Here is a 24974-nt window from a genome sequence, read left to right as displayed (position 1 = left end):
TTTATTACAAGAAATAAATTTGCAGAGAACATGATCAAGATAATCAGATTATTTGGTGACCTCAAGGTCCCAATCTGTTGAACCCAAAACACAACTATTTGTTCAAGAAATGGACAAGTTTAAAGTTCCTTAGCCTTCTCTTGCCCCTATAAATAGTATCTAAATCAAAAGGAGGTAAATTTTAACATTCCTCCTCACTCCAGATTACAATAAAAAGTCTTTCCCAGGGAGCTGGGCAGTGGTTAACCCAATTAAGCATCCATAGTACTAAGCACAAGGAACTTCACATGGATCCAGGTTCAAGCCCCCAGCTCCTTACCTGCAGTGGGAGATGCTTCATAAGCAGTGAGCAGGTCTGCAGGTGTCTATCTTTCTCTCTCCCCTTACTCTTTCAATTTTTCTCTGTCCTGTTCAATAAAATGGAAAAATGGCCTTCAGAAACAGTGGATTCATAGTGAACTGAGCCCCAGTCATAACCCTGGAGAAAAAAAGAACGTCTTTCTTTTCAGAAAGCAATGTGACAAGGTTTGACTTTCTGACATGCTAGTGAGAGTGTAAACAATGATCCTAATCCCAATCTTAAGCCTTTCAAAGAAGAAAATAATGAGGTACTTGGGAAGATTTATGTCTCCCAATATTTTTCCTCCTGGATAAATGCAGAGATTCCGTTTTGCTTATGGATTTTTATTTTATTTATTTATTTTGGTTAGAGACAGAAATATTGAGAAGCAATTACAGAAGCCAGAATTCCCACCTTCTACACCCAAAAAAGAATTTTGGTTCATAGTACCCGAAGTGGGGAAATGATAGGGGAAGATGACTAGAGGCCTCTGAACTCAAATTCCATCAAGACTCAGAGAGAAGAGGTAAAAAGGAAGGACACTTAAGGACACTTGGAAGTAGTAATAGGTGTAAGTGTGACTTAGAGAGAAAGAGAAAGCAGGACCATAGAAAAAATGGGCAAATTATATATATATATATATATATATATATATACATATATATATATATATATATATATATATATATATATATATATAGAGAGAGAGAGAGAGAGAGAGAGAGGGAGAGGGAGAGGGAGAGGGAGAGGGAGAGATAATAGTCAACCCATATCTGTGATCTTGGGAAAACTACTGTAGTTTCCAGTGGAGGGAGTGGAAACACAGAACTCTGGTGGTGGCAAAGGTGTAGAATTATACCCCTGTTATCTACAGTTTTGTAAATCAATATTAAATCACTAATAAAAACATATGTATATGTTTAAAAAATGGACTCCATATGGAGTCATTCATGTCAGCTTCTGTTAAAAGTTAAGATAGCCCAATTGTAATGTTCTCCTTTCCAAAATATGGAAATAAATGTATGTATGTATTTTTTATATTTATGATGATGCTGTGCCGGGGAATGAACTTAAAGACTTGCTCATGTCTGGTATTGCTTGGAAACCTCCTTTGTTTTTTATTTTATTTTATATGCCTAGAGAGAAAAAGAAGAAGAGGAGACAAGGAGGAATAGTAAAAGATCTTTTCATTATCAATGGAGCTCCCTTTAATACTATCTCTGGTGCTCCCAAGTATTGCTGGGGACTGAACCCAGGACTTCACATATAGTAAGCATGTGCTCTGCCAGCACCTCCTCCATCTTAGTGGAATTTCTAATCAACCATTCTAAATACCTCTGTCAGAAATCTGAAATTCCCTGAATTTACACAAGATCCTCTTTTTTCCCCATAAGGGAAAGAGATATTAAAAAAAAAAAAATTCCCTTTGGCTAATTATGTTGTTCATGCTCTATAAGTACTCTTGTTTTATACAACCCTTGCAAAGTCTTCTTGTGTTCTCGATGGAATGCTGTCTGGTTGATAAATACTTTAATAAATAACCTCAATCTTTTCAATTTCTAGATCAAGGAGGAACATTAGTGTTGAAATTTTGTCCTCATAGTTTCTTAAGGACATGTAGGGTAAACTTTGCTGATTGCAACACCTAGATATCTACACTGTTAACAGATTCAATGATTTAAAAAAAAAAAGATACAGGATGTATTGCACCAAAGTAAAAGACTCTGGGGTGGGATGGTGGTGAGTGTTCAGGTCCTAGAACATGATGGCAGAGGAGGACCTGGGGGTGGTGGTTAGATTGTGGAAAGCTGAGAAATGTTACACATGTACCAACTACTGTATTTTAGTGTCAACTGTAGACCATTAATTCCCCCCACACACCAACAAAGAAGGAAAATGATATGGGAGGTCCATTCAGTTATCTCAAACAACCTGTTGAAAGTCAACTCTGTAGACAAGTAATGGTTTAATACCTTCAAAATCAGAAAGAATTAGGTTTAAATACATACCACTTTCAGTTAAGTCCTGGTTTGCTTATTTGCAAAACTGTGGTAATTGAGCCTACTTAAAAGGTGATTGTGAGATTTAAATGGCATGTCACACAGAAGTCATTCCTGGGATCACTGCATATTGGTTCTACATGCAGAATTGATAAGAATATTGGAGAGTGAGAGTTGGGTGGTAGCTCAGCGGGTTAAGCACAGGTGGCAGAAAACTCAAAGACCGATGTAAGGATCCTGGTTTGAACCCCCCGGCTCCCCACCTACAGGGGAGATGCTTCAAAAGCTGTGAAGCTGGTCTGCAGATGTCTTTCTCTCCCCCTCTCTGTCTTCCCCTCCTCTCTCCATTTCTCTCTGTTCTATCCAACAACAACATCAATAACAACAACAATAACTACAACAATAAAACAACAAGGGCAACAAAAAGGAATAAATAAATTTTTTTTAAAAAAAAAGAATATTGGAGAGCTAGAAACCATGATTATCAAGGTATAAGGAGAAATAAATTGTCAGTGGAAGAAGTAAAGTATAAGACTGGATTGTGGTCAGTGATGGTTCAGAATGCCTTTGATCGAACTTCTGCTCAACTTCACGCCACAGGTCATGATAAGAGAAATTTATAAGATTTGGGGCTGGGTGGTGGTGCAGCTGGTTGAGTGTACATATTACAACATGCAAGGACCCAGGTTCAAGCCCTCAGTCCCCACCTGCAGGGGGAAAGCTTTGTGAGTGGTGATGCATGTTAGCGAGCAAAAATCAAACCACCATCCACTGCAAGAAAACAAAGATGTTTATTCACGAATTCAAATCCGGGTCGAGAGGTGACTGACAGCAGTCCACCAGGCTCGACCCTGAACAAGGTTCAAACCACACAATTTATAGGATTTCAGAATACACTCAGGGAGGAGGGAACACATCACCTTATCAACCTATATCCAATAATATGCTATAGAAAACGTGGAATCCAATCATTTCAAACCAGGCAGAAAGCGGGGTCCATTCAAAGCAAAGCGCGGGCTAATTTTAAACATTGCAAAATCACACAACCAATAAAACTTAGCCAGAGTATGGTCACCACATCCCCCTGTCACCCCCTGTCATCGGCTGTAACCTTCTGGTAAACAGTTTCCTTGAGCAAAGGTCCTGATAAGCCTCGCCTGCATGCAGGGTCTTGGGTGGTAAACAGCTTGTGGTTTACTGATTAAGTCCTGTGGTCAGGGGGAAAAGGGCAAGGAATTTTCCATCTCACACTATAAGAAACTAAACTAAAAAAGAGCTTCTAAAACTATTGCATAAAAAGAACTTTAAAAACTACTACCTCTAACAATGCAGGGCTACAGGGGTCTCTCTGTTTCTCCCCCTTTCTATCTTCTCCTACCCTCTTGATTTCTGGCTGTATTTATCCAATAAATAAAGATAATAAAATTTTTCCAAAAAATTATTTTAAAAAATAATTATTATTATTAAAAATAAACTTATAAGATTCACTATGTTGGCTGTGTCAAGAGTCATTGTAAGTTACAACTCAAGTTGTAAATGGAAACTTTCTTTTTCTCTTTATTGTCTAACCATAGGCAATGCCAGGAAAATAAGTTCTCCAGTTATTTTTAAGGGCTTTCAGCATTTCCCATTTAGAACAAACAATAAATTTAAGAGTAAAACTAATACATAATTATTGTTATCTACTGGCTTAAAAGGACTTTTATCTACTCAAGGCCACAACAGTGCCTTTTGAATTCAGATTTCAAGTAATTGACAAACATAAACCCGACAACTCAATGACCAGAAAACATTCTAGGAGCACTGACCATGGTGGTAATCATTTATAGTAAATAAAGAGGCTCTTTAGGAAAAGGTCTTGGGTAGGCAGCCAAGCACCCAATAGAATGCACATGTTACCAGTGCAAGGACTTGAGCTTTAGCCCTGAGTCACCTGTTGGGGGAGAACTTCATGAGTCAAGCAGTGGGAACAATGTTGTAGGTGTCTCTCCTCTCTTCCTCTTTCCGTCTCTTTCCCCCTCTCTACTTCTCTATGCCTATATGGGGGGGGTAAGAAAGGGGAGAAAGAAAGGAAGAAAGAAAGAAAAGAAAAGAAAAAATAAGGAAGGAAAAAAAGAAAAGAAAAGAAAAGAAAAGAAAAGAAAAGAAAAGAAAAAAAGAAAAGAAATCTACCAAGAAAGATGGAGTCATCATGAGGCACCAAGCACCAGCATTAACCTTGGTAAAAGAAAGATAGGAAGAAAGAAAGAGAGAGAGAGAAAGTAAGGAAGAGAGGAAGGAAGGTAAGAAGTAAGGAAAGAAGAAATGAAGGAAGGAAGAAGGGAGGGAAGGAGGAAGAAAGGTAAAGTTTAAGGTTTCAAGGACTTAAAAAATCAACTAATAATATAATGATATTTCATTCTGTTTAATTTCCAGTCAAAACACAAAGTAATTAAATCTAGTAGCAGGAGGATAATTGTACCAAGATGTAGACAATTAAGTTAATCACAACACATGCAAGATATATTTAAGCATCACATAAATCTTATGACAAGAAGGATCTATAGTTGTCTTAATTAAAATTAGCATTTTCCTTGCATTTGTGTATATTAGGAAGTAATACTGCCCATTTTCATATTCTAAGAAGGTTCAACCATCACCAATACTATTTATATAAATTGGACACTGATAAAAACTGATCTTTAGAGAATTAGATTTAAGAACTTAAAAATTATTTCTTCTAGTTTAAAGATTAGGGATGGTCTTTAAGATTTTGTGAGAACTATGTGGTTCTACTTACCTGGGGTGGGGGTAGGGGCCCAGATCTTTGGTGGTGGGTATGATGTGGAACCAAACCCTATATTCTTACAATCTTGTAAACCACTATTAAATCACTAATAAACATGCTGACTAAAAAAAGAGATATGCTCAACATATTGAAGAGTAAGTATAATTACCCCTTTGAATAAGGATTTTCAGTTTCTATATATTCTAGGAAATAATAATTTGTTGCGAGTATGTTACAACCATCTTCTCCTTTTACCTTTTACCGTCTTTTTTTTTTTTCTTTTTTTTTTTTTTTACCAGAGCACTGCTCATCTCTGGCTTACGGTAGTGCAGGGGATTGAACCTAGGACCTTGGGGCCTCAGGCATGGGAGTCTGTTTGCATAACCATTATGCTATCTACCCTGCCCTTCTCTATTACTGTTAGCATGTAAATTTAAAAAATTTAAATTGGGGGTGGAGGTAGAATAATGTTTATGTAAAAAGACTCTCTTGCCTGAGGCTCCAAAGTCCCAGGTTCAATCTCCCATACCACCATAAACCAGAGCTGATCATTGCTAAGAAAATAAATAAATAAATAAATAATTTTTAACACAATGATCAGTATTCCTGTATATGAATTGTTTTGTTGTTGCTGCTGCTGCTGTTGTTTTTCCTGAGGACTCCTCAGTTCTGGTTTTAGGTGGTGCTGGGGAAAATTTGAACCTGGAAAATTCAGTGCCTCAGGCATGAAAGTCTTTGAATAATCACTGTGCTCTCTTGCCAGGCCAAGAATTGTTTTTCTGTCATATTTAACATCTTATGTGCAATATGGAAACAAATATCGTCCCACATTTTCTTCCAGTAAACATCTGTTTTTTCACTTTCTTAGTCTTTATATTTAAGTTCAGAGAGATTTCTCTGGAGTTCATCTTTGTGTTCGGGGTGGAATTATGCCTAACATTACTTTTTTCAAGGAAAATACACCCACTTAACACCTCTTTTTGGAGCAGGCCATCATTTTTTCACTGTTTTAAAACAACAATTCTATTATATATGTATACATTTAAATTACATAGTTGGATACCGTAATTATATTGCAAATTTATATATTTATCATTTGTACAGAAGCTATATCATTTATGTCAAGTTCTTATGCATTCCAATGGAACTTATAAAATTCTAATCATTGACCAGCTGTCATTAGAGAAGTTATAAATATATACACTATAAGGGAAGCTGATAAATACAGTAGAGCAGGAGCAAGTGGATAAAATATGATGAATAGAATGCAAGCTGGGAGGAATAGGTGGTGGCTGTCCAGGTTAAGTTACATTACAGGTTAAGTTACATTACAGTGCACAAGGATCCAGGTTCAAACCCCTGATACCCACGTATGGGGAAAAGTTTCACAAATGGTGAAGCAGGGCTGCAGATGTATCTCTGTCTCTCTCCTCTATCTTCCCCACCCCTCTCCATTTCTCTCTTTCTATATCCAATAATAAAAAATTAAAAAATAATAATTTTAGTAATCTGGGGGTGGCATAGTGGATAAATCATTGGATTCTCTCATGAATAAATAAACTTCTTAAAAATAAAAAAAATAAAATGCAAGCTGAACCTTGAAGGAAACTTGAATAACTATGAAAATTTAGCTGCAAATTACACAAACAAAAAAGGCAATCACCCCCAACCTCATGTTGGTTTATTCAGCTTGAGGCATCAGAGGTCTCAGGTTCAGTCCCTGGCTTCACAATTAACCAGAATTGAGCAGCGTTATGGTGGGAAAAAAATTGAAAGGAAACTTAAATTTGAAAAACCGGTTAAAATGAAATATCAGTGAATCTTTTATTCATCCAGTCTGAAGCAGCATTTGTGATATTGACACATGCTTCTGATTCTATGTTAATTTCCTGAATTTATCCTGAAGAATTCACACTACTTCAAGTAGTCATAAGTGTTGCTTTTGTATTGTTCGTTAGCAGTGAAACTTGCCTTTACAAGAATTGAGAGTTGTGTTTTGACCTCAGAAGAAAACAGCAAACATGCAAGTATCAGCACTCCCTGAACTAGCTTAACAGCAAGAGGAGAGCTCCAGAGCAGAGAAAAGGAAATTATAGTTCAGCAAGCAACTCTCGCGACTGGAGGACCTGACTAGCTTAAAGCACAACTGCAGTGAGAGAAGTTCAAAAGCTTTGTTTTAGAATTCAAAGTAGCCCAGCACTACAGATCAAAACCTGTTTCTATCCTCATGTTTTAAACAAAATTTCAAGGTTTTGACTACCATAAAAAGGAAATACTAGGACGGGGGCGCACAAGGTTAAGTGCACAAGGTACGAAGCGAGAGGACCCGCAAGGGTTGTGGTTCAAGCCCCGGCTCCCCACCCTTAGAGTTGGGGGTATGGGTGGTGGTGTGGGAGGGTTTGCTTCACAAACACCAAAGCAGGTCTGCAGATGTCTATTTTTCTCCCTCTCAAAAATGCCACAGGAGCAGTGGATTCGTAGCGCAGGCACCAAGCCCCAGCGACATCCCCCGGGGGGGGGGGGAGAAAATACTATCAATGTTTAATTGTTTTAATGAATATGGAATAGCATAATGCCAGATATGATGATCGTAGTGTGGAAGCGCTCGCGCCCCATGAGGAGCTGGCGAGTCTTGCAATGATGTTATTCCTCGCGCCCACCTTTGCTGCAGTTTTTATGAGATATTCGTGAAATGACAGGGTGCGATCGAGAGTAACGCCAAAATAGACTGGCTGGGCTTCATGCCAGATTCTCGTATCGTCAAGGTGCACATTAAGCTCACGCGAGGCCGAGGCATGGTGTAGATGGAAAACAGATGATACCGTTTTTGCAGTGCTAGGGATTAGTCGCCATTTTTTACAGTAGTCAGATATCAGAGCCATGTCTTTCGTGAGTGTTTCCTCGAGGATGTCAAACTTGGATGCCTGAGTTGCACAGCAGATGTCATCGGCGTAGATGAACTTCCTTGAAGAAGTTTCTGGAAGGTCATTGATGTAAATATTAAATAGCATAGGAGCCAGAACAGAGCCCTGGGGGAGGCCACTTGAGACAGGTCTCCATCTGCTAGACTTGTCACCCAGATAGACCCAGAATCTTCTGTTTTGGAGAAGAAACGATATAGTGTTGGCCACCCATGGAGGCAGGCATCTTGAGATCTTGACTAGGAGACCACAGTGCCAGACCGTGTCATAGGCTGCTGTGAGATCAACAAAGACAGCACCCGTCTTTAAATTCTTCTGGAATCCATTTTCAATGTAAGTTGAGAGGGCCAGGACTTGTTCTCAGGTAGATCTTCCTGGGTGGAAACCAGCTTGGGCGGGTGATAGGAATTTCTCTGTAAGAGGAGAAATTCGTGACAGAAGCAGCCTCTCAAGGAGTGTGTAACACATGGAGAGGAGAGAAATTGGTCTATAGCTGGTGGCCAGTGTTGGGTCTTTCTTTGGTTTCAAAACTGCTATTATCTTCGCACGATGCCAAATTTTGGGCATAGATTCAGATTCCAAGATGTGGGACAGGAATGTAGTGAGCCACTTCTTTGCTGCGGGGCCCAAGTTTAGAATGAGTTCTGGGGTGATGTTATCATAGCCAGCAGCCGTTCCCGGTTTAACCCTCTTCAAAGCGTCTTCCAGTTCAGACAGTGTAAAGGGAGAGAGTTTTGGAGATGGACAAGATAAACGGAAGTGGGATTACCACTCATGGGAAATTTCTCTTTTCCAGACTGGGTCGATCTTAGCACATCCAACTTGAGTTAGGTGACTGGCCACTGAGTTTGGAGATACGGGAGGATGGGAGATGGGAGAGGGTTGGCTACCGGCACCCAGACTATGAAGAAGCTTCCAGGCCTTCCTACTTGAGTGGGTGAAGTTCAGACTTTCCGTGAGTTGTTGCCAGTGGGCTTGGCATGCTGCATACAGGGAGAATACTGTGTCCCAGTATGGTTCCATAGCCCCCATGTCCACTTGGTCGATTCCAAATTATATTCCTCCATAAGTGTTGTTAAAATTCAGAGGCTCCAGCTGGCCGGGCTAGCTTCATGGGCGGGTAACAGAGACGACCAGAGACATACGGCTGGGCAGGGAAGCTGTATTTCTTTATTCAGGAACAACGATTCATAAACTAAGACAAACTAATCACCAAACAGAACTCTGTTGCCTCTTTCCCCTGCAACGGTGCCAAGCACTCTCTAACTCTGCAACCCTCGAACTCTGGAACTCTGGAACCCTCTCTGGGTTATTTTGGGGCGGGGCCAAGCGGGCCCACGAAATTAGCAGGACTGGTCCAATTTTCTTGGCAGGGGAGAGCTAGAACAACCCAATGTAAAGCATACAACAATTCCCCCTTTTGTTTTTAACTAAATGACCACAGTATCAAGGGTGTGGGGTGAACAGAAACCTATATCGTACAGGCATTTTTAAAAAAAGAAACTGGCACAAACATGGAGAAACATGTAAGCAAGTAACAAGAACCAGTGTGCTGCCAAGGGAAAGCCTGAGGGGGCCATGTTTTGCCTCTGTGGGCAAAACTTTATCAGCTTAAAAAAACATTTCTTGCCTCTGGGGGGCGTACTTGCCTCGACAGGCATTTGCATGGGGGTGGGGAACGGCCTAGAGTCCCAAAGGCAGCTGGCTGCAATACTTACTATGAAACAAAACTTATTAGCATAACCATAGCGCAATCTAACGTTTCTAATAGAGAAGGAATTTGAGACTTTTACATATCAACAACGTCTTTTAACCTTTTGTTACACCCATTCAAGATGGAGTCACAACCTAGGTGTGCACAGGAAAGGAAACCTCAGGCATGAGAATAATTAGCATAGCCATTGTGCCATCTACCATTTCTAGTAGAGAAGGTAATCGAGAGTTTTACATATCAACAAGTCTATTTAACCTTTTGTTATACCCATTCAAGATGGAGGTACACCCTAGGTGTGCGCAGGTCTTTAGACCAACTTAGTTAAAATATATTGTTAACTAATATTTACCTCAGACTTTAAATGTAAGTTAATTTTATCTTTATGAGAATTACGTTGAAACCCTTTTTCATTTAACTTTCACTAGTAAGAATTTAGCCTTAAAGTTACTGTTTACCAAACTTTAAACATACACATAAACATGGTCATTAATGCACAAGGAGAGAAACCTTTGTTACGAAGACATGTCATTTCAAACACGAATTTAGATATGTACTGTCTTAGTTGTTGGGGGGGGGTGCATTGTCCAGTGGTGGTCTCTTGGGCAGCTTCACTTCTAGGAATTGCAGGTTGCGATCTCTGTACAAATCTCTGCGTGCTCCAGCTTGTCTGCCTTCAGACCAGACCGGCAGCTGGAGATCTCATGTGCCCAGTTTCGGCAGGGAGCCCGGGGGTCCGGGAGGTCCGGGATCATTCCAGAATTCATAGCATGAGGGCAGGCAGGCTAGCCTTGTAGAAGGCGTAGGCCTAGGTGCCCAGGGGTGGCGGCCATGATAAGCTGCCGCAGCCCTGCCCGATGGCCCTGCCATGTCTGCTGCCCTGTTCGCAGTGGCCGAGCAGCATGGAGGGATCACGCGTCCAGTGCCCTGCGCCACGTGGTAGAGAGCCAGCTCCTGTGGGCTGGCCTGCGTGCTGGCATTGGGCTCCTGCGTGGTGGCATCAGGCTCTGGCGTGTTGGCATCGGGCTCCAGCGTGGTGGCATCAGGCTCCTGTGTGGTGGCATCGGCCTCCTTCGGGCTGCGATGCTGCGGGGCTGCGGGCGCGGTGCGCGGGGTTGTCTGGGCACAGCCAGCTGGCTGGCTGTTCCACCAGGTGGAAAAGGCAGCTCCACGCCTCGCCTCTTGCCTGCTGGCTCTTCCCGACTCATCTGGCTGTTTTGAGTATGCCCGAGCGCGTGGAAACCACAGAGTGGTCCAGAGATAAATCTTCCAGAAACAGCAAAACAGTCTCATGAAGAAAGAGTAGAGACCTTTGGAGATCTCTTCACAAGCAGAAGAGAAGGCCATAGTACATAGGTAGCCAAATTGTCTTCACTTATCTGAGAGATGCGCAGGTCAGGTCCACGTGGGCGCCATTTGTTGTTAAAATTCGGAGGCTCCAGCTGGCCGGGCTAGCTTCACTGGCGGGTAACAGAGACGCGGAGACAACGGCTGGGCAGGGAAGCTGTATTTCTTTATTCAGGAACAACGATTCGATAAACTAAACCAAACTAATCACCAAACAGAACTCTGCTGCCTCTTTCCCCCGCGGTGGCATCAAGCACTCTCTTACTCTGCAACTCTCCAACTCTCCAACTCTGGAACTCTCTCGGGGTTCCTTGGGGTGGGGCCAAGCGGGCCCGCGAAATTAGCAGGACTGATCCAATTTTCTTGGCGGGGAAGAGCTAGAACAACCCAATGTAAAGCATACAACACATAAGGATAATTTCTGGAACCATCTGTTCCACCCTGGTTCCATGGCTGCCAGTTCTTAGCAACATTGCCCCGCCAGATATTCGTCAGGATGCAGCATCATCTAAGTTCATTTCCCACTTCTATGCTCGACCATACCTGCCAATATACGCGGGTATCTTCGCCCACCCTGTTCAATGCTTGACGTCTCGTCATCCAATCTGGTCTCCTACACCTACACTAATCTTCTCTGTTCCAGACTACTGGAAACAGAGTTGGCAGTCAGCTGAGGTAAAGAAAAAACACCTCATCACAGACCCCTGCAAGCGTCAACCCGGCTTTGACCTAGCACGTTATGATTGGGCCCTCCTCAATCGCTATCGAACAGGCCATGGCTGGTGCGCCGCTATGTTCCATCGCTGGGGAGCCTGAGACAACCTGAACTGCCCCTGCGGCTACAGACATACTATGATCCACATAGTCAACAACTGCCACCTCTCCAGATTCAAAGGAGGTCTCGAAACTTTACATCAGGCTCAACCTGACGCTGTTGACTGGCTACGGAAGAAGGGCAAACGCTAGAAGAAGAAGAATGAATATGGATATAACAAGATGACAGTCAGATAGAGGGTGAGCTATGATGACTCCAGTCTTGGAGAAATGTGGAAATGCCCTTTCATGACAACAACAATCCTATAAATCACCACCTCCTCACTAAAATGACACTGAAATTAAAAAAGAAAAAAAAAAAGGAAGGAATGATAATACTCTAGCTAATACTAAGTAAAAGTTCTCCCTGTCATTCTTGGCGCCGACATGCCTGAGGAAAAAAAAAAGTCACTTATTCTCAAATGATGACTTTTTTATTGGACTTGAATAATCTTGCCTACAGCAAAATAATTTTTCATTCAAGGAACTGAAATTCTTCTGGAAACATAACTATAAAGTTAGCATTGATGTGTCTATTAGCTTCTTATTCAAATATAATCAACTCTGAAAGCAGGGTTATTAAGGCTTAGAAATCTTTAGTGCTTCAGAGTAGCATCTTTTGCTTCAGGGAAACTTACAATGGAGGATTCTAAGACTTTTGAATAACTCAGGCAGTTTGGGTTACACCACTTGTCAACTTAGAATTCTTAGAACAGTGCCTGAGATACACTGCAATGGAACAGATCAACAGGACCATAGAATAAGAGGGATACAATTCCACACAATTCCCACTACCAGAGTTCTATATCCCATCCCCTCCACTGGAAGTTTTCCTATTCTTTATCCATCTGAGATTAATGGACCCAAGGTCATTATGGGATGCAGAAGGTGGGACGTCTGGCTTCTGTAATTGCTTCTCTGCTGGGCATGGATGTTGGCAAGTCGATCCATACTCCCAGCCTGTTTCAATCTTTCCCTAGTGGGACAGGTCTATGGAGAGGTGGCATTCAAGGACACACTGGTGACCTCATCTGTCTCCAGGGAAGTCAGGTTGGTGTCATGGTACCATGTGCAACTTGGTGGCTAAAAAAACATTAAGATATAAAGCAGAACAGATTGTTTAATAACCAGGAACCTAAAAGTATAATATAGAATATGAGATTTGGGGTGTCCATTTTGGACACCCCAAAATGTAGATAGGTCTATTTTGGGTATTTTCTAAGGAGCCCATAACTTTACTAATTTTTGCCTGAGCCCAACAGCTAACAGGTATTAGCTGGGGAGATGGTATCAGAGCATAACTTCTTTTATTTATTTCTTTTTTTTTATTTCCTACATTTAATTATTGGGGGATTAATGTTTTACATTAATAATAATGTTTCACATTGATAGTAAATACTATAGTTTGTACATGCATAGCATTTCCCAGTTTTCTTTTTTTATTTTTTTATTTTTTTAAATTTATTTTTTATTTAAAAAAGGATAAATTAACAAAATCATAAGGTAGAAAGGGTAAAACTCCACACAATTCCCACCACCCAATCTCCATATCCCACCCCCTCCCCTGATAGCTTTCCCATTCTCTATCCCTCTGGGAGCATGGACCCAGGGTCATTGTGGGTTGCAGAAGGTGGAAGGTCTGGCTTCTGTAATTGCTTCCCCGCTGAACATGGACATTGACTGGTCGGTCCATACTCCCAGTCTGCCTCTCTCTTTCCCTAGTAGGGTGGGTCTCTGGGGAAGCGGAGCTCCAGGACACAATGGTGGGGTCTTCAGTCCAGGGAAGCCTGGCCAGCATCCTGATGGCATCTGGAACCTGGTAGCGTTTCCAGTAGATGCAGTCGGAGCTCAAGCCACTAGCATCTTCTCATTCTGCCATCTTCTGGAATCCCCCTTTTTTAAATTTTTTAAAAATATTTTATTTATAAATGAGAAAGATAGGAGAAGAAAGAAAGAACCAGGCATCACTCTTGCTGGGGAATTATGCAGATGCAGTCACATCTGCCAAGCTGTCCCCTCAGGCTTTGCCACTTCCATCTCGGTGCCTTTTTCAACCAATCCTGTCCCGACACGTCACTCCTTTATAGGTTGTTGCCCTATAAAGCCCTTCTTCTTCCGCCCCTCGTCCCTCTTGCCCGCTTTTCACTTCAGCAAACGGACACAAGCTACGGTGCTACACGTAGAAGAAGGCGGCCATTTTTGCTATCTCCTTGTAGCCCGAACCACTGCGCTCTCACCCAACTCTGAGGTGCCCATGCGAATAAAGATTTGTGTTCCCTCTTCATTCCAGATCTCCTCTCTCTTCTCTGCGGCGCAGCCCGACACACTCTGGTACATGTGCTGCCAGGGATTGAATTTAGGACCTCATGTTTGAGAGCCAATGCTTTATCCACTGCACCATCGCCTGATCACACGCATTTCCCAGTTTTCCACATAACAATACAACCTCCACTAGGTCCTCTGCCATCATGTTCCAGGATCTGAACCCTCCTCCCACCCACCCCAAGAGCATAACTTCTTAAACAAGCCAGTCCTCATCCTTTCTCTATATCTTTGCCCTTGCCATTCCCTGCAACTCTACTCCTATCTCAATAACACTTTTCTTCCTGGCTAAGTATTACACAGTCTTTAGGCATTGGAATAACTGTCACTTCTTCCAACAGTCTCTGATTCCTATCAATAGCATGTTCTCATATAATATTGAAAATTGCCACACAATCAATTGATTTTTATCTGATTATATTTTTAGTATTGTTTTTCTATAACTTGACTATGGGAATCATCATAGTAAGGCCATGACTTGTTTATTTTCTTTCTTCTTTTCTTTTCCTTTCTTTTCTTTCTTCCTTTTTCACCAGTACTGCTCAACTCAGGTTTATGGTGGTATAAGGGCCTGAGCCCAAGTCATCAGAGCTTTGTGCATAAACGTTATTTGCATAACCATTATGCTGTCTCCCCTTACTTGGAGGTTCTTTTTTGCTTACCATCGTTTCCCAGCTCCAAACACTTAAAAAATATTTGTGTGAATCAGGCCATGTTGTACCTGGCTGAGCACACACATCATGCACAAGGACTCAGGTTTAAGCCTCTAGTCCCCAGCCAAAGGGTGAAATCTTAGGGGGGTAGCTTTATGAATGGTGAAGCAGTGCTACAGATGTCTGTCTCTTGCCCACCTCTCAATTTCTCTCTGTCCTATCAAATAAAAGTAAGCAAAAATGGCTGCCAGAAATGGTGGAGTCATCAAGCCTCATAAATAACCCTAGTGGCAATAGTGAAAGATAAAATTGGGGGTGTTGGAAGGTAGCGCACCAGGTTAAGGGCACATGGCACTAAGCACAAGGACTGGCGTAAGGATCCCGGTTTGAGACCCAGCACCCAACCTGCAGGGGGGGGTCACCTCATAAGTGGTGAAGCAGGTCTGCAGGTGTCTGTCTTTCTCTCCCCCCTCTGTTTTCCACTCCTCTCTCAATTTCTTTCTGTCCTATCCAACAACAATGACAGCAACTACAACAATAATAATAACAATGATAAACAACAAGGGCAACAAAAGGGAAAAAATAGCCTCCAGGGGCAGTGGATATGTAGCAATAACCCTGGAGGCAAAAAAATTATTTATATATATATGTGTATGTGTATATATATATATGATGTTTATTGTGGGACAGATTGGCTCATGTAATGCAAATACATGCAGTAATCTTGAAAGTGGAGTATCAGAACAGAAAGTTTCTATAGCATGAGGGTGATGGAAATCTGGGGGAATTACAGACTGGGGAAGAATATAAATAGGAATGAAAGGAAAAATAAAGAGGGAAGGAGAAAATATTTTTAGCTACACAACTTCTTACTTCCCGCTGAGTCCTAACTTTTCTATTTACTGTAGACTCTCTAGCAGAAGCAAGAGAATGAATAAGAACTAATAAAGAGCTTGTCAAGCAAACTGTTTCTAAGACTTGTGAGAACTATGGTGGTTGTAGATAGGAAAAGGGAGGGTGAGAACACAAAATTTTGGTGGTGGGTGTAGTGCAGAACCATACACTGTAATCTTAAATTATTGTAACCTACTATTAAGAGCGAGTAAAAGAAATGGGAAAAAAAAAACTGAGAACTTCTCATGTCAGGTTTTATGCTAACTGCTACATTCATAACTTATTTGGTCATCACAATAACCTTATGAGAGAAATAATTGTATGGTCTCCACTTGCATCTGAGTGCAAGTGTAAAATTAACCCCTTGCACTAAAGGATTAATTTTACACAGGCAGAGTATAGTGAACCTAGAATTAGAACTCAGAATTGAGAATGCATGTTTTTGCTCTGACCTCAATGGTGGGGTCAAGATGGCTGAATAAGAAGAATCGGTGTTTACCTCCTCTCTCAGTCACAGAAAAACTACACTACACCAAAATGAGAAAGAGATCTGAAACTCAGATGAACAAGTTTCCATCAGAAAGGAACAACAACAAAAAAAATACAAGATCCAAGTGGTAAAGATACAAAGAAGGATACCCTTTCTCAGAAAGAAACTCCCCACAAGACAACAGACTGCAACTGTGAAGAAACTTTCATGGTGTGGAGCATTCTTCTGGGGGAGCACAGAAATGGACTGTGCCAAATCCCAGCATCCTAACCTTATTACACTTTTACACTTACAAAACTGAAATGGGAAGAAGCCACAGGCTGTGAACCAGCTGAGAATCACAGGAGCTGCCTTCCCAATGGCCTCTGCAGTCTCATATTGAAAATCAAGCTGGTAGTAATAGACCCTGGAGGTAAATTCAGGGAAGAGCAGTCCACTCACCCCTAGGAAGTAGTCACTAAACTGGGTTATCGAAAATGCTAACTTCTGGCAGTCATGTATCAATAGATCCAGTTCTCACCAGTCCACAACCGACTGCTAGTAAGCAAGTCACACTCTTAATAGCCAGCAAGACCTCCCTAAAAAACGGGCGCTAGGAAGGGGCCTTCCTACCTGCTCTGAACCTTTGCTGGCTCACTGTCTGCCAAACATCCCTCCTTTCATAGTAAATTTTTGTTTACAGACTTTCTTTCCCAGCACAAGCACCTGAGAAGTTTCAATCAACATACTTTGAATGCCCTCTTCCTTCCTCACTTCACTTGGATCACTCTTGTTGTAGGTCTCAGGACTTAATCAAGATGTCATTTCTTCCAGGAAGCCCTCTTTTCTTATCACATCTCTCTCTCTCTTCCTGGTATCACTCTCTAGAGTGATTAAACCTGTTAGATTGAAATTTATGATCCTCGAGTAAAATTTGTTTGTTCAGTGTTGTATTGCTGTGTCTAAACAGTGTCTGCTCTGGACATGGGAGATAGCATAATGGTTATACAGTCTCTCATGCGTAAGGCTTTGAGGTCCCGAGTTAAATCCCCTGCACCAGCATAAACTAGAGCTGAGCACTGCTCTGGTTAAAAAAAAAATAGGGAAGCTTTCAAGGGAGGGGATGGGATATGGAACTCTGGTAGTGGGAGTTGTGTGGAATTGTACCTCTCTTATCCCATGGTCTTGTAGACATTTTTAATTTTTTTATTTTATAAATAAATATTTTTAAAAGTGTCTTCTCTTAATAGAGTCATAATATTTTTAAATAAGTGAATATGAAAAACAAGCTAGAGAAATTTAGAGAGGAGAAATGGGGTCTTTCTGAATTCTAGTACAGCTGACACATTGCATTCCAATAAGGAAACATCTCCTTTAAAGAAATGTCTTGATTGGGGGGAGGGGTTTTAAATATACATACTCTCTTTCTCTCTTCCTCTTCCTCCTTCTCTCTTCCTCTTCCCCTTCCCCCACCACTCTCTCTCTCTCTCATACACACACACACACACACACACACTGTCATATTTCCCTGGTATAAACCTTTTACGAAAGCTAAGGTTCTTGCTGTAAAATATGTGCTCAGCAACTCCTATGATTTAACAACAGGATCAAAACTTATTTAGCCATGATAACTGGCTTCTCTTCCAGAAACAGATACCCAAGTTATCTTAGGGGAGATAAAAGGCAGCTAAGATAAGTAAACCCACTGCCAAGAACCTTGGGTGAATCATTTAACCTCTTTATTGCTATATTAAATTATGGGTTAATGTCCAGGGGCAGTTAGCTATAAAGAATGCTCTTTGAGCTATTTTATTTCCAAACCTGGCTCCCATAGTAGCCAGACAAATTAAGGAACAAAGAGAACAAAGTGCAATACTGTAAATCAGGAGTTCATGCATGAAAACAGAAAACATTAGCATATGTATGCTTCTTTATCTAATGTAGCACAATGTTCGACAATGTAGAACAGTTTATTACTTTCACCCTGATCAGGATCATTATTCTGGATGTTAAATAATATACTAGCATTTGCAGAAATAAAAAAAATTTAACTATGGTCCTACCACTTCTTTATGCTGCTCCCATGACTGTCCTCATTAATTCATTACACTGTCCTTTCCTGTGAGACAGACTCATGTTCTTATGCTATTTCCAGTAGTCAATACTTTCCAATTAAACTTGCCACAGAAGTAAAACTGTACCTAACTCTGTATTTTTTGCTCAACCAGTGATAGACAGTTAATTAATTTTGGGGATCTCAAACACTCATGGCTCTGCCATTATTGATCTTCATCCGTCATTACTCAGAGAACTGCTCACCTTATGCTACATCACTGCTGTTAGAATAGATATGATGACTTAGAGTTTAAGAAGGCAATAATTATTATGGTGACCAAGTTTTTTTGGGAGCATGGTTTACTTTGAAAATCCCGTGGTTAGGATCTACTATACCATACAAGACTTCATCGTGATTTATGTCATTTAGTGCTATTTACAAATAACTATATCTTAGACACTGACAGGGCCAGGTGCTTCTGATCTACCTGGTCTAAGATGAAGGGTCATTTAGTATTTTTTTTCTAAAAAGTTATTATTAGAAATGCTTTCAGGAGTCGGGCTGTAGTACAGCGGGCTAAGCGCAGGTGGCGCAAAGCACAAAGACCGGCATAAGGATCCCGGTTCGAACCCCGGCTCCCCACCTGCAGGGGAGTCGCTTCACAGGCGGTGAAGCAGGTCTGCAGGTGTCTATCTTTCTCTCCTCCTCTCTGTCTTCCCCTCCCTCTCTCCATTTCTCTCTGTCCTATCCAACAACAACAATAATAACTACAACAATAAAACAACAAGGGCAACAAAAGGGAAAAAATAAATAAAATAAATATTAAAAAAAAGAAATGCTTTCACACAATTACAGAAGACAAACCTTTGATATTATTAGTGGCAATAAAATAAATAAGTAATAATAAATAACAAAATTAAAAAACAATAAAATAAAAGTACTTTTTAAAGATTTTATTTATTAATGAGAAACATAGGAGGAGAGAGAAAGGGCCAGATATCAGTCTGGTACATGAGCTGATGGGGACTGAACTCAGGACCTAATGCTTGAGAGTCCTATGCTTTATCCACTCCACCACCTCCTGGACCACAAATAAGTGTATCTTAACTTCCAAGTATAATTCCTTGAAAAGAAGTAATTTATACCAGCAGGTCTCAATATTGGCATATCAAACTCACTTGAGAAAATTCCTTAACCAGTTAAATTGAATATAAATTTCTGAGAACAATGAAATAGTTAATTTAAGATAAGTGCTATCTTTCATGGCATAATATCATTAGCACTTCCATATTGTCATCTCAAAATTTAACTTACACTTTTCACTTAGTAGTTACTTAGAAAAAAAAAAAGTTACTTAGAATGGGTATGGAAAAAGGATGACAGAGGACCTAGTGGGGGTTGTATTGTTATGTGGAAAACAGAGAAATGTTTTGCAGGTACAAACTATTGTATTCACTGTCAAATGTAAAACATTAATCCCCCAGTAAAGGGAAAAAGAAGAAAAGAAAAAAAGAATGGAGTATACATGGATATATATTTCAAAAAACAAATTTTATGTGTGAACCAGTTTGGCAAAGGACAGCCCCTCAATATTAAGTTGGAGGACTCGAAGAGCAGGACCAACAGCTTGAAAGCTGGCAGGAGCTGCTTGTTGCTGGCTTTGAAAGTGACTGGGATCCATGTGGATTCAGTCGGCTAGGAAGGATCCTCAGTTTCCCCAATGAATGGGTACTCACAGGATGCACCACGGGAAGGTCGATCCAATGCATCCCAATAAGAACACGTTTGGCAAAGGACAGCCTGTGAACCAGTATTACCTACCAATTAAATTTGTATTTAATGTTAAACTAAAGCAAAGTTTAATTAAGAGATCTTGATACCTAGAAAATTTTGTACTATAATTATCTGTATAGGTGACTATTCACCAGCTTATTGCTGATACGCTTTGCTCCAAATATATTTATCTTACCCCCAAAATAGACAGTGCTATATGTATTTGGTTAAGAACCATATAATGAAAAAGAATGAATAAATAAGTATGAGTAAAAAGGAAGAATGTAATTCAACTTCCATAGCTCCTCATCAGACTCTTGACTATTTTTCCCCAAAGTAGAAAAATATAGCAACAGATTCTCTTCCAGTTATTCTTAGGATTTTCACTGCCCACTCATTCCTATTTCTGGTTTAATATGTACTCTCAGAGAAGAACAGGTCCTAGTAACATCTGTATCTCATAACAGTGCTACTTAGAACAATTTAGTCTCATGTTTATTCTTTCTGTTCCCTCAGGATACAGCTTAATTTGGGGGCCTCTATTTGCCAAGGCTATGCTTTCCTTTCATTCAGTATTAGAAGAGAGAATAAAAATTTTACTTTGCATTTTTCATTACTGACTCGGCAATCGAGAACAAAAGGAACTTCTCTGTTCAAGGTAAAGCAATCCAAAGCCTGAACGTCAGATAGGAAATGAAAAAAGAAGATGAAAGAAGATAAATTGTTTTGTTCCTTGTCTGCAATATATGGCAGGAATTGACTTTGGTTTAATTCTGAAGATAATCAGAACATTAATCAGGAACAACTGTAGAAGCTTATCTGTCTCAGAGACATCACCATTATATGCATTGTCAGGATTCTGCAGTTACTTGCTCATAAGCTCAGAAAATATGAGGCCTAGTCCCTTAAATGAAAAATTTATGATTCTGGGGAAAGTTGTATAAGAGATAGCCGTATCTGCAGATTTTGTGACAACTCTGAAACAGCTTGTTGTGAAGGAAAAATCATGTTAAATGTATCAATAAGGGAGAAATTAAAATTTTAGCAAACCAGAGGAAAGAAGATGGCAAAAGAAAATGTCAGAATCATCAATTACTGTCTTCTGTAGGTAGCGATTCAGACAGATAACTCACAAGGTAGGTCACCTTCATTGCCTTGGCCTATGGCAACAGAGTTGGGAATTTTCCACAACACACTTTGAAAGGATATAATTGAAAGTCTGATAAAACAATCAGAAGAAAAGACATATAAATTGGCAATTATGTTATTATCAGATGTTCCAACAGTGGCACAAAAGTATGGACCAAACAAACATGAAGATAAGCTCTTAGTTAAGGACAGAGACAAGACCCATTCAATCTCTCAAACATCATTTTATTCCATGACAGCATGAACACTTTAGCTATGGTAGTAAAAATGACCTCCGTGTAGAGAACTATAATGATCTCTCTCCTTGGAACTGCACATCTTAATTTACCAGAAAGAAATAGCAGCTACTGGTAACAAGTCCAGTATATTAGAGAAAAGTAAGCCCACACTCACCAGTTCTCCCCTTGGTCCAGTGTTTCATTTAGAGGTGGAATGTGTTGACTTTCAGAAGGAGTTTCCCAAATAAAGCTACTAGTCACGACCTTTCCTATCTCTGACAAAAGAATAATATACTGTATTTATCACTGACTTCCTCTGCTCCAGGGTCCATGTAATTTATGGTTTCAACTTTGCTGAATTGTAATACAATGATTGTACATTTCAATAAGAGTTTGAACTCAAGAGAAATTGTATTATTTACAGAAAGCGGAAGAACAATAAGAAAATACATAAGCAATTTTACTGCAGCCTTGAGCGTTTCCTCTTTCGTATGTGTTTCAGACCACTAATGTTTTTTTGTCCATATTATATATGAACTCATCTGATCTTACTCATTGCTTCCTCTTCAGCTCCTTCTGCCCAAACCCAGTTTCCAATCTTATACACCTGCTGTCATTTTCTCAGACATACCTTGTTCTCCCATCCTGGACTTGCATGTACTCTTTTCATGGTGAGAGAACAAACACCACTCTCATTTGTGGTATTTTAGTCATCCAATGCTATATAAAAAGTTAACCAAATTTAGAAGCTTTAAGAAAACAAATATTTATTGTCTCGCTGTTTGTGGGTATCAAGCAGTAATTCTTCTAGAAGACTCAGTCTTTTATGTGACCATGATTGAACTATTGGCTGGGGTTTCTGTCATTTTCAGGCCCATCTTGGGATTGAGAGAACACACTTGGAGGCTTTGAACAGTTCCTGCCCACCTACTGGCAAAGGCCTCAGAAAACTCATCATGTGGGCCTTTCTATGTGCCTGCCTCAGCATTCTGACAAGCGACTAGATCACTTCTCCCAGAGCATATGAGCCTAGACAGAGAAAGGCAAAATGTATCTTTCCTATGGCCTATACTGGAAGATTCAGCATTATCACTTTGGCCATATACTTTTGTTTAAAATGAGTCAACAGTCTACGGCCATACCATCCTGAACACGCCCGATCTCGGAAGCGAAAATGAGTCAACGGAGCTGGGGAGACAGCATAATGGTTATACAAAAAGACTTTCATGCCTGAAGCACCAAAGTCCCAGGTTCAATCCCCAGCACCATTATAAGCCAGAACTGAGTAGTGTTCTGATAGTAAATAAATGAATAAATAAATATTAATCAACAATTCATTCTTACACTCAAGGGAGAAAAGTTCTACCACTGGCATTTATAAAGTGTCTAATGTTTACCAGATAGAATTAAGCATACAGCTAGTACAATATTTGTTAAATGCTATAGGTAGGTAAGATAGCTGAGGTCTTTTTTTTTTAATTTTTCTTTTTATTTAAGAAAGTATTAATTAACAAAACCATAAGGTAGGAGGGGTACAATTCCACACAATTCCCACCACCCAATCTCCATATCCCACCCGCTCCCCTGATAGCTTTCCCATTCTCTATCCCTCTGGGAGCATGGACCCAGGGTCATTGTGGGTTGCAGAAGCTGAGGTCTTTAATCCAGCTGCCTCGTTTTCAAAGGAGAAAATGGAAGGTCAATAAAGCTAAACTCCAAGGTTATATTAGCTGGTGATAACAGTTTAGACTCCAAATAAATATTCTGACTCCTAGTTCTATTTATTTTTTACCTTTGTATAAAAAACTCTCCTTAGCAAATACAATACTGTACTTTTGAATTCAGGAATAGAAATACCCTCACCTACTACAAAAACTGAATAAGGGCAAGAGACTGGCATACTTTAACCATGACTCTTTAGTTGCTATCAGGTCACCCCATCAGCTGGGGCCCTAGTAGGGAAGTCCTAGCATTCCCACACAAACATGATGAGCCTAGACCTCGAACAGATCCTCTCTCCATTATCACTGGTCATCTTCAACAGGAACAACATAATGAACCCCTTTGGGGGCCACCATAGCACCTTGCCCTCAATGTGGAACAATGGTAGAGAATATTCCATCCTCCAAAGGGGGGTTGGATAACATACTTTATCTACCACCTGAAGAAGATGGGTCCTGAAATTGGTGCAACTCGGAATGTTCCTACTGATGACCACAGAATGCAAGTTTGGACCTACAGGGATGTAGAGGTTACATAGGCTCCTGTGATGAATATGGGCCCCAGATCAAATCGATGGGGTTTAAAATCAACAATATTTATACACTTTTCCCATATTTGAGAGCTACTCTCTTCCCTGATCCAGCTTTCTAGCCCTTTTTCCAGCCATGACTTCATCTCCTCAGACAATAACCTGGGTCCACCTGCATATCAGATGTCAGGCACAGGCAAAAACTAATGAAATCATGAGCCTTTTGGAATATACCTAAAATAGACCCACTAGCTATTTCCAAACGGAAACCCCAAATATTCACTTGTAATATTCCAGTCTTTAGGTTCATGATTAATCAACAATTTGTATGGCTTTATATGTTAAGTCTTTTTCAGCCACCAGATTCCAGATGCTAGCATGATGCCAACCAGACTTTCCTGGACAGATGACCCCACCAATGTGTGCTGGAGCTCTGCTTTCTCGGAGCCCTGCCCCACTGGGGAAAGAGGGAGACAAGCTGGGAGTGTGGATGGACCTGTCAATGCCCATGTTCAGTGGGGAAGAAATTACAGAAGCCAGACCTTCCACCCTCTGCACCCCATAATGACCCTGGGTCCATACTCCCATGGGGTTAAAGAATAGGAAAGCTATCAGGGGAGGGGATGGGATACGAAGCTCTGGTGGTGGAAATTGTACCCCTCTTATCCTATGGTCTTGTCAGTGTTTCCATTTTATAAATAAATTAATTAAAATTAAAAAAAGAAATGCCTTACCTATGTCCCTACATTTGTGAAATGATTAAAAATATCATTTATTTACCTAATAGACTTTCTCAGAGACCTAGAAAGTAATGATATCAATAAAATACTTCTAATACTTCATGAATTATTCCAATTACAGCAATTATGGCCAAAGGTTGTATAAGCGCAGCAAGACCTTCTATCTTCTGCACCCCATAATGACCCTGGGTCCATGCTCCCAGATAGTTAAAGAATAGGAAAGCTATCAAGGAAGAGGATGGGATACGGAGTTCTGGTGGAGGGAATTCTGTGGATTTGTACTCCTCTTATCCTATGGTTTTGTCAGTGTTCACTTTTTATAAACAAAAATTAAAAAAAAAATAAACAGCAGAGAAACAGTAAGTCTTTGATCCACTAGAGTAAGATGTAATGGCTATACATGAAACATAGCCTCAAAGGGGAAATGGCATAGCTTTCTTCTAGGCATATTAAACATCAGGGTAGCAAAGTGTCAACAGCAACACAGAGTAAACTTGCACAAACTAGGCCTTCATTTTGTTTCCTCCCTCATCAGTTCTTTCACGAATAT

Source organism: Erinaceus europaeus, chromosome 11, assembly GCF_950295315.1.
Source record: "Erinaceus europaeus chromosome 11, mEriEur2.1, whole genome shotgun sequence".
NCBI classification, from domain to species: Eukaryota; Metazoa; Chordata; class Mammalia; order Eulipotyphla; family Erinaceidae; genus Erinaceus; species Erinaceus europaeus.
This window is presented reverse-complemented; position numbering follows the sequence as displayed.